Source organism: Physeter macrocephalus, chromosome 18 (genome assembly GCF_002837175.3).
Source record: "Physeter macrocephalus isolate SW-GA chromosome 18, ASM283717v5, whole genome shotgun sequence".
In the NCBI taxonomy this organism is placed as follows: Eukaryota; Metazoa; Chordata; class Mammalia; order Artiodactyla; family Physeteridae; genus Physeter; species Physeter macrocephalus.
This window is the reverse complement of record NC_041231.1, coordinates 59766121-59781457: the sequence shown is the minus strand read 5'-3', so window position 1 is coordinate 59781457 and position 15337 is coordinate 59766121. Positions and strand designations below refer to the sequence as shown.

The following is a 15337-nucleotide window of genomic DNA, read 5'->3' as shown; positions in this document are numbered from 1 at the left end:
AGCACAGGGAGATCAGCTCGGTGCTTTGTGACCACCTAGAGGGGTGGGATAGGGAGGGTGGGAGGGAGGGAGACGCAAGAGGGAAGAGATATGGGGACATATGTATATGTATAACTGATTCACTTTGTTGTAAAGCAGAAACTAACACAGCATTGTAAAGCAATTATACTCCAATAAAGATGTTAAATAAAATAAAAAAAAACTCTTTTATTTACACATGCAGTTAGCAGGGAGGCCCCTGGGCTCCACAGTCAGAACGTGGCAAAGCCTGGAAACGGGGTGAGGGTGTGAGTGCTCCCCTCAGTCCATCTGGGCCATGGCGTGAGAGCACAGCTAATAGAACAGTAGTCCAGAAAGAAAAAGGGACACAGGCCTAAGTCAGTAATAACGACACCTCTTTGGTATTTTTAGGTAATATTTAAACAAGTACTAAAATCTCAGAGGTATGGAAAGATGAACATATTTGCCAAAAGTTAGAGTTGTAGGCAAGGTAACGACAATCGCCTGTTAGCTGTTACCTTCTTCTTTCCTTCTTTCTGCACTGAGGACAGGAGTCCAGCTCACTGTGGAGTCCTGAACATCAGGCAGGCTCACGTGTCACCCCCGGGATGCTGAGGGCTCATGTCTCACCCTTGGGATGCTGAGGATGCAAAGATGGGATCGTGGTGGCTGTGATATCAACAGTTTCAAGCCCCTTGGAACCTAACAAGGTGCACATACAAGGGAAAATCGAGTCACAACTGGGTGTTAAGTCCCTGGGACCTCCTTGCTGTAACCACGGAGGCTTCTCATACTCACCACTCACAGGTGTGTAGTGAGCGACCTGTGTGTTGCTGTAACAGAGGCACTCAGCTTGGAGTCATAGCCTAAGCGCTAGGCAGGCACCTGTCCATTTTTTCTCCTATTTCCGTTTTCAGACAATTTTGGGATTCCAAGAAGCATCCTCATTCGCGGCACAGGCCCTGAATTCTACAGGGATTTTGTCTCTGCGTCACTGTCGACATGTCCGATGTTGCCTTGTTGGTGAGGATCCCTCTGGTGAGGGGAGTAGAGGAGAGAGAAAAGGAGCTTCTGGAGGTAAAAGCAATCCCAAGGACCTAGCATTCACAGCTGCTGTGATGTTTGAAAATATATGGGAAGTTCTTATTCTGATGCATCAATTTAACTGTGGCCTGGAGCTGAGATTTGCATGTCTGAGGCCATCAAATGTAGAGACACGACAGTCCAGTAACCACACACTTGGCTCCGTGATTTAGTTTCATTTTTCCCTTTTCATTTTCTCTTCATTTGTGTAAGAGACACTGCAAGTTCTCGAAAGGGTTAATTCCATGCTGGGTTAAGTACTAAGGTTTAACCTTCTTCAGGGCCAGACTGAGAGTGTCTGTTGAGTGCCAAGTAGGTAAAACAGAGTCTTACAGAAGAGATGTTTCAGCTGAGGGTCACGGTGCTCTCTAAAAGACAGTCTGGCTTTCTGCTGATGATTCATCAGAAAAATGAGCCTGGTAATTGAATTGGGGATTTAAAGGGATCATAAGGAAAAAACAGCCATATCCAACTGTTGGCGCTGTCATGAGAAATTCTGTTAATGTCAGCGTGCAAGGCAACACTCCATCGCGGTGGACCCTTCAGTGGATGCAGTCTGCTTACTTTCCGGTCCTGATCAGTTACAAGAGTCTGTCCTTCACTGCTGCGGAGTCAGGGCAGGCTGCGAATACACCGAGTTGGAAAAGGGGTCTCTCTGTGGATGCCTGTGATGCAGATTTCCTCTGGGAGGAAGCCTGGGCACTGCAGCAGAAGATGACAACCAGAGAAACTCACTCTGAGGAATTTTCTGAACAAAGTATTCTCCTTTTTAGTGGGGCAGCGATGAAAACTGGGACAAGACATGTAGCCACGTCCTCTCAGAAGGGAACAGATTTTGCTTCCACCTGTATGGATAAGTTGGTTTGTACAGTTTGAATGAAATAACCATCTTTTGGCAAGGTAAAGGTCTGATCTTCTCTGGAGCAATGGTTCTCAAGCGGGGACAATTCTCTCCTCCCTTTGCCCCCCTGGAATATTTAGCAATACCTGCAGATATTTGGTTCTCGACCAGGGGTGGGGTCCTCCTGGCATCTTGTGGGTAGAAGCCACGGACACTGCTACATTTCCTGCGATGCACAAGCCCCCCACGGCAGTAAATCATCAGGTCCCAAATGTCAGCAGTGCCAAGGCTGGAAACCCTGATCTAGAGAATGTTCTAGATATTTGGATCGTGCCTTCATATATACTTCATGAGGATAGTATTATGAGGGGAAGCTTTAAAGAGAATGTCTAAGGCATTGTTACAGAGTTGTTACAGAGTTGTCAGGACTCCCAAATCTGTGAATTCATCCTTTTGTCAGATCTAATTCTAAGAGGCAAGTCTGAGGAGAAAGTTCTTTACACCAAGAATTCCAAGCATTGTCTTTGCTTTTAGTAAAACTGACACCCATTGAGACTCCTTCTGTTGCCTTGAAGGTGGAAGATTGGAATCCTCCTCCCTAAAAATAATTTTCTTAGACTGTAACAAAGATTCTCTCTCTCAGTGCCAAAAAATATATGCTTCGTGTTTCCAAACCAGTGAATTCAAATCCTGCAGCTGTTATACTTGTATTAAATTTTGCTACAAGCATTTTCTATCTTGTACAATGTGGATTAATTCATGATTATGACTTTTCAAATCAAGAAAAACATTGTATCCCAAATAGTTTACATGTTTTCATTTTAAAAACACACTATAAGGCTAAGAACAGTTAGCTCTGTAAAGTATTGGTGTCCAACTAAATAAGTCATGTTGGAAAAAAGACAGCTGCTTAAACTTGCCCAATGGATCTAAAAACTGTTAAAAGTATATGAGCAGTCCAGATTCCATTTTTAATTTTGATAAGCACAAGTAAGGAAATTCTTGGTTAACAAGGAAAATTCTGCTGACTCCACCCTAAATCTTAAATGATTTAATGTATAAAATTTATGTTAACTTTATTAAACGAATAAATTAACTCTCAATCTGTGTGAGGCGCCAGGGAAGGGCCCCACACCAGATAACACTTGCTGAGCCCAAGGTGAGAAGTGTGAGTGTGATGCTTTATTTCAGAGGTTGGCAAACTTTTTCTGCAAAGGGCCAGATAATAAATATTTTTGGCTTTGTGAGCCATACAATTCACCTCAGCCACCCAACTGTGCTGTTGTAGTATGAGAGCCATTACAGACAACCTACAAATAAATGGATGTGGTTGCACTTCAATAAAATTTTGTTCACAAAAACAGGTGCTGGGCCCCGTTTGACCACCAGACTGTAGCGTGCCCACCCCTGCTTAACTCACCCCAGGCAGCTTTATCACGGGCAAGTACAGAGTTCCTGTTATGTTTTTTGCAATGATGAGGATTATTTATGGAACCCCAGGACCACCTTCAAAGACTCCAGGTGGGGAATCATTGCAGGATGTGCTTAAGTGCTGGTCTATAGACCATCAACAAGGTAAAAGGCAAAGGGTACCTTACACACACTTTTTATTAAAAAGTGATGCAGTGTTCATGAAAATGATCTCATAGGGTCTGTTAGGTTACTATAAAAATACCAATTTATTTTTTAATATTTGCTAGATTTCAGATTTGGTGAAGATTTAGATTGGGAAAAAAAGAAATGAGCCATTTCAAATGAGGATTCCCTGCCGACTGGAGCTGTGCAGTGGCCTGCTGGTCAGAATGGTGGGTCTCACACAACGGTCATCAGACATCCTGGCTTCTGACCCTGGTAGAGGTGTGGCACGGTCTTGTTCAGTAGGTTCTGGGCCTTCCTGATGTAGTTTTCCAATGTGGGGCTCTTTTACTAGGCCTGGTCAGTGGCAGCTGATATGAGGTCAGAACGAGTGATGATTCCTAAAAATGTAAAGAGAGAAATGATTAGTGATCACGCCAGCGTGACCAGACACTGTGACGCTTCCAACCAGCTGGCCAGTTGCCCTGTGCAGCAAGGAGAGATTTCCCCTCACTTTATCTTAGTCAGCCCTCAGTCAAGAAAGATAAAACTGCAGGAGTTTTGTGTGCAGGTTCTCAGTCATGGGATGGGAGACATCCCACATACCGATAGGAGCAAAAGCCTAAAAATGCCCTGAGTCTTCACTTCATGTGACATGTGAGGCTCTTAAGACAGAGTCTCTGATTCCCTGAATGAAGTTTCTACTATGATGAATTATCCCTGTTATCGTCAGTTCTCACAACCAGCACACATGTACACACACATTTCACACACACACAAAGAAACCTTGACATTTGCCTTGCATATGAGCAAGTTTCATATGAACAAGTTCATGAGTTAAACCTCTGCTGCCATAGAACTGATTTCATCATGTGACTCAGTTGAAGAAAACTCAATATGATACTTACATGATGTCTGGCACAGCCTACTCCCATATTTCCAGGAAGCATTAAAAAGAATTAAAGATGAGCAAAGCTTTGCAACCGTAGTAGAACTACCTCTCTGTCTATTTATTTATCTATAAAAGAGGCTAGTGAATTAATTACCTATCACTGCATAAAAGATTACCCCAAAACTCAGCAGCTTAACAAACAATAAAAACTTTTCAATGCATACAATTTCTGTAGGTCAGGAATTCAGGCAACTCATCTGGGTGGTTCTGGATCAGGGTCCCTCATGAAGTTGCAGCACACAGATGTCAACCAGGACTGCAGGGATCTCCAGGCTTGACTGGGGCTGGGTCATTAGCTGCCAGTATGGCCCAGTCATGTGGCTGGAAAGGCAGTGCTGGTCGTTGGTGGGAGCCTAAGTTCCTTACCAGTTAAATCTTTCCATACGGCTACTTGAGTATCCTTACAATATGGTGGCTGATTTCTCCCAGAACAAGCGATCCAAGAGAGAGGAAGTTGGAAGCGACAGTGTCTTTCTGACAGCCTTGGTCACACTTGGTCTTGTGTGCAGTACCCTGCTGGTTACACAGGTCAGCCCTATTCAGTGCGGCAGGGGACAACCCAGGAGTGTGAGTACCAAGAGGTCAGGATCTTGGAGGTGGGCTCCTCTAGCCAGTTACTAGATTGAAAGATTCTTCAATTAACTATCTGTTTTTAGTTTTCATTCGCATGAAGATAGAAACTTCAGCAAAGGTCCTTTCTAAACCTATGGAAGCCATACTAACCTAGGCTTTTCATACAGAGATGTAAAACTTAACATATATCTGATGGGTTTGGAATTTTTTTCTGTGCCATTGATAGCACCTGTGAGATACACTAGCTGGACATCCTAGTGGATGCTGACTGTTCAGTTAAAAAAAATTCTGCTAGAGTGTTGCAATTATGTACCTAGACTTTTTTTGTCTCTTGTGTAAGTATCCCAACTGGTCTTATTGACTCAAATCTTTCATGTAACTTTCCTCTCTGGAATCTTTATTAGTTAGGAGAGGCAGAATTGCTGTTAAAAAAGAAAGACCTAAAGATGTATAATGTCTCAAACACTATAAAACTGTCTCACTAATGTCACGGTCCAAGATGTGTGTTTCCCGGTCAGTGGTGGCTTTTCTTCCTGCAGTGAGTCAGGACACCAGACTCCTTGCATCTTGTGGTCGGGCATTCTTGAAGGGCAAATTGTCACATGCATCCAGTCTGAGAAAGGGTGGGGAAGGCAAGGTCATTTACATTCTGCAGGAGAGCCCTTGCCAAGGCTCTGACTGGTCCACAAGGGCCAAGAAATGGAGCAGCTGAGTCCATTTTCTCTGGAGCAGCATTTTCTCTAGGATTGGAGATTGGGTGAGGATGGATTTTGATACAGAGACAAGCAGCTCTACCTGAGGTACCAGACTTCAGAACTTGGCTTGCCTGGGAACACTCCCATTTTATGAGAACTGAAATGCAGATGTGAAATTTTGTGATAAAAGTTAATATTGCTTTACTTGATGAGTAAAATTTAAAATAGTGTGAACCCAATCCCATAGTAAAAATTTCAGCAAGGTTTACATGTTTCAAACTTGGTGGCTAAGTACATTGTAAACTGTTTATACTGTTGGTAAAGGAGGGGTACCACTTTTGGGTAAACATAAATGCCCACCATTCTTTTTCAGGATTATTCTAGAATACATGAGGTCTTTAAGACATCAACCGTTCCATAGGAAGCAATCAGCCATGTTTACCCCAAGTGTTCTTGGACTTATGTTCGTGGCACTGCTTCTAGTAATACTTTAACTTGCATACCTAAACCACCTCTTTTGTCCCCAATGTGGACGTGGTCATCCTTCAGTCGAGGTACTTCTGAGCCATTGTTGTCATTGCTCTTGTCATTGTTATTGTTATCATCAACAACACCACTTATCCAGCACTTACTGGGCCCAGACATTGACCTGAGTGTTCTACTTCTCTGTTATTTAATTATCCTCACAAAACCCTATAAGGTATCACCCTCATTTGACCATTAAGATAATTGAGTTTCAGAGGCTAAGACACAGTTCATGGTGGAGCTGAGATTGAAATATATTCTATCCAGTATAAAGCCCTCCCCTTTCTTCCACAATATGGGGTCCATCAGACAAAGAGCAATAGAGTGGGTATATTTGACTTTTTGGTCTCGTATCTCTAGGTTAAATTAAATCACATGTTTCTTAATCCTTAAATCACACTTGTGGAGGTGTTTTCCTGCTCCTTTTAAAATAATTCCTGACCCCAAACGTGGCCTTCTCACTCAGGACAGAGACATTTCCTGTCCTGTGATGCCTTTGCATACACATAAATGCTTTAGACGACCTTACTTTTCCCCAGCCTTTCTTTGAACACGGGTCTCCTTTGAGAATGAATTTGCAAACATCTTGAAGAATGGAGCACTGGGCAGTAAGTAGCCATCTTGGCTTTATAGAGGAGAATCCAATCTCCTGTGACAAAGGGTAGCAGGATTGGTAATTCTTGTGAAGGCAGTTTAGAATAAATTCATCTGTTACAAACTTTAGCAGGGCTTCTGATTCTATCCCACACTACCGACTCCTTGGTAAACTGGTAAATGGATTCAGCTGATACGGATTTTCTCATTTGCTGGCCTTACAAACCCACGTTGTCTTCGATGGCCCTCTTCTTGATCTAGCCTCATTGAATCAGTCTTCAAAAGTGGCAAAAAGAACAAGCTTTCAAATAAGACTGCATTGAGTTGGAATCCTGGCTCAGAAACTCCATAGCTGTGTGTGATGTTTGAGAAATTACTTATGTTTTCAGTACAAGAGTCTTCAATTCTGCAAAAAGAAATGGTGATGCCTAAAGATTAAATAAAGCAAACAAAAATACTCAGTATAGTGTCAGGAGACTGGTAGATCCCCAGTAGTTATTTGCTTATAAAAATATCAGTTAGGGATGCAGCAAGCAACAGACAATGTGAAAAATAGCTATAAAACCAGAGTTGACTTTTCTCACCTTATAAGTCTGCAGATTGGTGGCTGTAAGTATTGTTCAGGGGCTCCAAGATGTCAGACTGTAACCTCTGTGATGCTCTGGGCTTTGCCCTCACGTGGCAAGATATCTTCTGCAGTCCCAGATGTCATATCCATTTGCAAGGTGAAAGCACGAGGAAAGTGTCAGCTGTGCTGTTTTCGATTATCAGGGAAACAGAAAAATTATGCAGAGATTTCCCAGCAGTTTTGCACTGGTGTCTCCTCAGCCAGCTGTGTCACACAACCATCCCTGGCTGCAAGAGAGACTGGAGAAGGACTATTTAGCTTTCCCAGCTGCAACAGAAGACCTGGGCAAGAACCCTCTCATGGTCTCATTTGCAGACAGGGGCAGCATGGGAATGAAGGTATAAGAAGCATAAAACAGGACGGTGCTAATATGAAAGCAGAGTGGGCAAAAATGACTGCACAGGAGTGGGGCTGAGACTTAGTGATCAGAGAGGAGACAGTGTCTGAGAAAGATGCTAAAGAACGGATGATAGGAGAGTAAAGGGGGGTGTTTCAGGCGGTAGAAATGGGATGCAGTGATGTGGGCATTGTATGCATTGCATGTTTGGGACTTGGTGGGTACTTTGTGTGTGTGTGTGTGTGTGTGTGTGTGTGTGTAAGGTGGGGCATGATGTTGGTGGTGGTGGTCGAGGAGTGTTAATACTGGAAAGGCAAGTTGGAACTAGATTTTAAAGGGCCTTGTGCATAGCAGAAAGCAATTTGGACTTGATCTTGCAGGCGAGTGGGTACCAGATGGCTTTGCACAGGGAAGAGATAGCGAACTTCTGTTTTGAACTGGAAGGAGGAAGTATCGGATGCAGGTTAGGGATGATGGGGGATTGGGCTAAGGCTGGGAGGAAATTAAGAGGAGACAGCAGATACCAGAGGCATTTAGGTAGTGGGCATGGAATCACATGTCCTGAATTGCTTGAAGAATAAGAGAGAAGTAAGGGTTCAAAGTAACCCTGAGATGTCAGCTTGGGTGCTGATGATGCCCCTGAGTAGAGAAGGAATCCTGGGAAAGAAGATGATGTGTGGGGGGGGGGCATGATGCACGTGGTTTTGCGTACACAGAGCTGCGTGCATCCAGAGGACTTCTGGGGTTGGAGTCTATTTCTACAGGCCAGGAGAGAGAGTGGTGGAAGGTCCAGGTACAGAGCAATAGCTGAGATAAGCCCAGGGCCACGGGAAAAGGAGTGGACGCCAGAATGAAGGGGCAGTAGAGGGTGAGGACAGCCAGGAGGGTGGGGCATCCCCAGGAGCGTTAGAGACCCTACAGGATGTGGGGAAACTGATGATTCTCACCTCATTTAACTTTTCATTTGCTGTTTCTCTGACATGTCCCCCATTTTGGAAGGTACCCTTGTCTACACCCTAATTTATTGATCTGACCCTAATAAATTTATCGAATTTATTTATCTGAACTGTTCCACTTTTCTACTTAGTTTTGTACAAAGTAGCAAGTCATCTTCCCTAAGAGAGGTTTTCAAACACAAGAGAACTACTAGATTTTTTTTTGACTACAAAAGCTATATATGTTCATTGTGAGAAAAATCAGAACATATTCATAGGTAAGAACAAGAAGAGCAAAATTCTCATAATCCTACCACCCAGCAATCACCACTGCCAGCATCCTGGTGCGTATTTTTCTAGACCAGTATTTTTAGATGCACACACAAACGCATACACAATGAAACATAAACAGAACGCTCTGTGTATGTAGTATTGCAGCCTACTTTCTTAAATAACACAATATAAAATATTTCTGTGTTAATATGCATCTAGCAGCATTGCTTTTCATGAATGAATAATATTCTACTCAATGTCCATATAAGTATAAGCGTTATTTCCTTAATGATGGACTTTGGGTTGCTTCTAGTTTTCCCCTGTTGTAAACAGGGCCGTGGTGAACATCGCCTGTAGATAAATGTTAGTAGGTAAATATTAGTGTTAGGAAGTATCTTCAGGATGAAGGTTAGAAAGGAATCACTGGTCTCCCCACATCCTTTGGAGAGTTGTCCTGAGCTCCCGCCACACCCCCAGCATCTCAGAGGCCCCACCGTGGCCGTCTCCCAGCTCCTTACAATTCATAGGAAGGACCTGTTTGCTCTTCTCTTCACGTGACTTATTTTCATGAACCCGAGGGTTTCCTCAGGAGCCCCCAATGTGTCTGGAGTGTTGTGAAGGGAGAACCAGAAGCAGGGGTCAAACGGCACAGCAGCTCATCCCAAAGGACAAGCTGATGACCCGTTTCCAGTAAGGGACCAGCTCATCACTGGAGCAGCATCAGCCTCTGAAAACAACAAGGGAAGAGACAGGAGAAGTCGCTGGGGTGGGAGATTTCAGTTAGTTCCCCGCATGAGATCATTTCCTGTTAGTGGAGGCTTTTAAGCTTTGCACTGTGTTCCTGGCTGTGACTCGGCAGTGTTATCTGGAGACCTTCAGCATTTTTTAGAATCTCCTTTGGCACAAGTGGTTAAGTGAGCTCACGTTAGAATGAGACGTTCCTCCCGGTGACCTCTGGGCTGTTGGTAAGTGTACGGATTCACTCTTCAACCCAGGAGAGGTGCTGCTACCCAGGTTTATTGTACTTTGTTCAGGTGATTACCATTTAAGCCTGTTTTCTGTGTATGTTCATATGAATCACTCCATAGAGTAGATTGAAATCTGAAGTTATTTTTCCACTTCAATTCCTTTGTCCATGAATAGCGCTTCTGTGAGAAAAGAGATCAGCGTTGTTGATTGTTGCTACTTTTGTTTTCTTAGAGCTGGGAGCTCTTTCTATCAATATGAATTCCACTTCTTTATGAAAGATCAGAGTGGGTCACATGTCATCTGTGCATTCAGGCTTACTCCAAATGACACCATGGTCCACCTCCTGCAGAAATTGCTTCGATTCTAATCTGGTTCTTCATTTCTTATATTTTGGGCTTTCTTTAGAAATATTTTCCTGTTTCCTCTTTGTTTAGGGCTAAATGCCTTAAGGAGAACGTATAGGCGGGCAGCTGAATAATTTTTTCCTCTAAATAAAAGATCACAGAAGGTGCCTGAGGAGATTTAGACCCCGGGAAAACTAAAATGAGCATTTTAATTCAGTCTGCTGGGACTATTTTACTTTTTTGGGAGGCTGTTTGAGCCTCTTCTTTCTTTCCTTTAAGTATTTGGTCAATGAGAACTAATTTAATTTTCTAATGTTACCACTATGGCAGAATGTGATTAAAAAATGAAGAAAGTGGAGGTTTTCAGGGAAATATGACTGTATCATGTTGGATTTTTCAGCATGAAGCTTTTATTTGGTTGTGGGAAAATATTTAAAAGGTAACCAAGTTCTGCCTTTTTGGATTTCATATGAAAAATATAAAAGGATGGAACTGCCAACCACCCCCAAAAGTCCCCATTTTTTTTGTGCCCTTGACTCTACCTTTTTCCAACACTGGTATGTGAGTTTGTGGTCCTTTCCCCTTGACACTTAGCAGTAGGTGTCAGAGAGCTGTGTTTCCTTCCTTAAAAAAAAATATTGGTTTCACCAGAAAGGGAGCATGGTGGGCAACACCTAGTCATTTGGAATCAGTGAAGAGATGCACAACAAGGAGACAAAGCTCTGGAACTGGGACTTTCGAGACCTGTGGTCTATACCTGACTGCCTGGAAGTAGCTCTGAGGCCTTAGGCAACGCTTGCCACCCTGGGCTTTACCCTGCGAGTAGAGGAGCTCGTCTGAGAGGCAGGGATCCTAACTTTTCACTTACAGCCTGATGCTAATTTACTAGATTTATTTGTATAAGCAAGATTTTGTCATGTGTACAATAATGGGAATACATGCTTTCAGATTAGACACATTCAAGTAAGCATTTAGTATCAAGGATTATAAAAGTTCCTTAAGTGCCCCTAAATGCTCTGAGTGTAATGAAGTGTCACTTGTTTTTTAAATTGAAGTATAGTTGATTTACAGTGTTGTGTTAATCTCTGCTGTACAGCAAAGTGACTCAGTAATACATATTTATACATTCTTTTAAAAATATTCTTTTCCATTATGGTTTATCATAGGATACTGAATATAGTTCCCTGTGCTATACAGGAGGACCTTGTTGTTTGTCCATCCTACATATAAAAGTTTGCATCCGCTAACCCCAACCTCCCACTGCATCCCTCCCCCAGCCCCCTCCGCCTTGGCAACCACAAGTCTGTTCTCTATGTGTGTGAGTCTGCGTCTGTTTTGTAGATAAGTTCATTTGTGTCATATTTTAGATTCCACATATAAATGATATCATATGATATTTGTCTTTCTCTTTCTGACTTACTTTGCTTAGTATGGTAATCTCTAGGTCCATCCATGTTGCTGCAAATGGCATTATTTCCTTCGTTTTTATGGCTGAGTAGTATTCCATTGTATATATGTACCACACCTTCTTTATCCATTCATCTGTTCATGGACATTTAGGTTGTTTCCATGTCTTGGCTATTATGAATAGTGCTGATATGAACACAAGGTGGTTGTACTTTTATGAATTATAGTTTTATCTGGATATATACCTAGGAGTGGGATTGCAGGATCATATGGCAACTCTATTTTTAGTTTTCTGAGGAACCGCCATACTGTTTTCCATAATGTCACTTTTGAAATGACAAAACAAGTCAGAATTTGTGAAATGAATTAAGTGATTTATTAAAAATTGACTCACTCAGTGGTGAACCAGCCCATGGGAGGCAAATGATTACGTGGCTGAGAACTCAACAGGTACACAGGGGGCATCTGGGAAAAATTAAGAGGAAAAAGACAGACCTGGGCATAGGTTCCCTTTCTGCTGTGAGTTGGCAGGTCCAGGGGAAGCTGAGAAGTTGAGTGAAATGTAGAGTCTTCTAGAGAGGGCTTGCATGGGTTTATTGTTCTTTCCCATGTAAGGATTCTCTCTTATTCTTCGTTCATTTTTTACCTTTATCCCATGACACCCCCTGCCCTTTTCAACTCTTCTCTTCCACATAGGCACTGACTTTAATGTGTTGTCCTTAAAGATACCTACAAAATCTGTTATCTTGTTTTGTGTTTTATACTATCGTTCACCTTTGGTTTTTTTATTTTACCCCAAGACAATGTCTTAATATCTGCCTATGCTTTGTGTACAGCTGGTTTGCTTCTAACTGCTGCATGATACTCCAAGTGTGAGTCACCATATTTTACTGGTTCATCTCCCTAGTGGGAGGCATCCAGAGTGCCTTGCACTCCCAGCTACAGAAGGTAGTGCTCCGCTGTGTCAGCATGGCTGTGGGGTGTGTATTCGGGGTTGGATTGACACATGGGGTAGATACTGCCACATTGCTTTCTGGAATGATCATACCTCTTTATCTTCTATAAGTAGTATGAACAGGTTTATGAGACATATACATGAGAATCATTCGTAACATCACATGAAATTGTCCCCCTTTCTAAATTGGCCACCCAACTGACATTTAGTTTCATTCCTCTTATTAATAGTAAATTTGAACACCTCCTGTGTTTCTTAGCCATTTGGTTTTCCCCTTCTGTGGTGTGTGTGTGTGTGTGTGTGTGTGTGTGTGTGTGTGTGTTTAATTTGAGATGATTTTGGAAGCTGCCCTAATTCTTAATAGCTTCCTTGTCTATCTGAAGGAGTGAACTGTTAATCTCATTAGTAACTTAGTCTTAGTAAAAGCAAATGATTAGTAGGATCTCTCTTCCACCCTACCCCCACCCTCACCAACTAGAGTTAAAGTCTTTGTAACCACCAGTTTCTAACAGCCAGAAAGAGTTCCGGGCATCCCACTGGAAGTAAGTTTGACCCTATTCCTCTCATGTGACCTGCTGCTAATGTATTGAATAAGTTTAAGATTTCGTCCTTCATTTTGTCATTTAAAAAATAAATAATATGATTTGGAGTAGACACTGCCAAATCACAGAGACATTTCAAGTAAGCATCCAGTATTAAGGGTTGTAAAATTTTCCCTTTTCTTGGTCTGGTGAATAAGGAGCTTGGACGTCTTCTCCCCTGTCTGCCCAACAAGAAAAAACAGTAAACAAATGGAAAATCAACTCTTCTTAGATCCATCAGAGGACCAAGGTTGCAGGGCAAACTGCTGCCCCCAAATTGAAGAGACAAGTGAATACAGAGAATCACAACTTACCAGAGGAGAAACCCTGGAGCAAAAATATCTGCAGGAACCAACCCCAGAGTATGAATACCTGAACCAGAACTAATGAATCACTGGAGACTCAGTGTGGCCAAGTTTGAGAGTTAAGAACTCTAAGGGGGCCTGGTCTTTGGGGATCCCCACACTTGTGTTTTAGCTCCAGGAGCACCAGGTTCTCACAGTGAAGATGGAAGAAAAATCCCTGTGTGCTTCCGACATGGAGAGGGGAAAGGTAACCATTTTGAAATATGCCAGAGCATTCTGTTCTTCTTAACAAGGCCTGCTTTCAAGATAAACTATTTCACTAGAGCCCAATTGACTGGTGTTTTATCCAAACCCACCATGGGGAAGAGAAGCCCCCTCTTGCCTTCCTGTCTCACCTAAGAGGGGTGGGGTGGGGACTGAAAAGCACGTGTAAAGGTCACAGCCTGGGGCACAGGTTCACAGGAAGACTGAGACCCAATCACAGGACCATGGACCGCTTCCCCTCCCCCACATTCTCCACCACATTACTAAAGGCCTGTTTACTATAGTTCCTTTTACCCAGTACATCATTTCCACCTTTCAACAAAAAATTACAAGGCATACTATAAGGCAAAAACTACAGTTTGAAGAGACAGAGCAAGCATCAGAATTAAACTCAGATATGGCAGGGATGTTGGAATGATCAGAGTGATTAATATGCTAAGGACTATAATGGATAAAGTGGATGACATGCAAGAACAGGTGGGCAATATAAGCAGAGAGATGCAAATTCTAAGAAAGAATAAAAAAGAAACTCTATAAATCAAAACCGCTGTGACAGAAATGGAGAATGACTTTGATGGGCTTATTAGTAAAACTTGCTTAAGTGCCTCTAGATACAATGAGTGTATTCAAATGTCACTTTGAAATTGTAAAACAAGTCTAAGCTTTATTGTTTTGGTGAAAAACTTTGCTTTTCACCTAATAAATTCCAATCCTGGCTCTGCTATTCTTTACTCTGAAATGTCCAAGAAAAGGGTAAAGAGAGCTTGTGGAGGAAGTGAAGGGAAAGAGAACAGTACCCAGTGCCTTTGGACATGTGATGTACAACTAGAAACTGATTCTTGGTGAAATCAGCAAGTTGTCACACAGATATTTGGTGAAAATATTTTGCCTTAATGAAGATGAATTCAGATTTTGGCATGAAGGATACTGACATTAGCTATAGAATTCGCATACCTAAAATTTGGAAGGTGTGAATATGAAAATTTTAGGAAATAAAATGTTCTAGAATACTAAAATATTTTACTTATGATTTACAACACTTTTTTGGGGGTCTGTATATCACATCAGTACTTTCTGTTTTTCCAGAGAAATCTTGCATTTAATGCATTGTTGTTGCTTGATTTTAATTGACAGTAGCCACTAACTATGTCTGGTTTACACAGAGATTGCAAATTAAAAAGGAAAGAAGTAGGAAATGCAAAAGAAATATATTAGAAGCATTTTATAATATGTCAGGATGTGCAAGGCACATCATTAATACACACTGTTTTATTTTATTATTTTAAAATAACATCATCAAAAACATACTCTTGTGCAACTTGCTTTTGTCAATCATATATCATGGGCATCTTTCAAAGCCATCACAAATAGATTTACCTCATTCTTTTTTTTTTTTTTTTTTTTTTTTTTGTGGTACGCGGGCCTCTCACTGCTGTGGCCTCTCACTTTGCGGAGCACAGGCTCTGGACGCGCAGGCTCAGCGGCCATGGCTCACGGGCCC

The 15337-nt window shown here is 42.2% G+C and overlaps 1 protein-coding gene across 3 annotated transcripts in view; it reads left to right on the top strand.

The window, feature by feature from the left end:
- LOC102993863 (formin-binding protein 4-like) overlaps window positions 1-15337 on the top strand; it is a 316295-nt gene that overhangs the window by 13916 nt on the left and 287042 nt on the right. Inside the window, exon 1 of one of the 3 annotated variants that reach the window (XR_447829.3) lies at window positions 9760-9976. The exons of the other annotated variants lie outside the window; for them this stretch is intronic. The gene's annotated coding sequence lies outside the window, so the exon portion shown is untranslated. Of the gene's footprint in view, window positions 1-9759; window positions 9977-15337 lie in introns of those variants that run through there. 3 annotated transcript variants of the gene reach the window in all.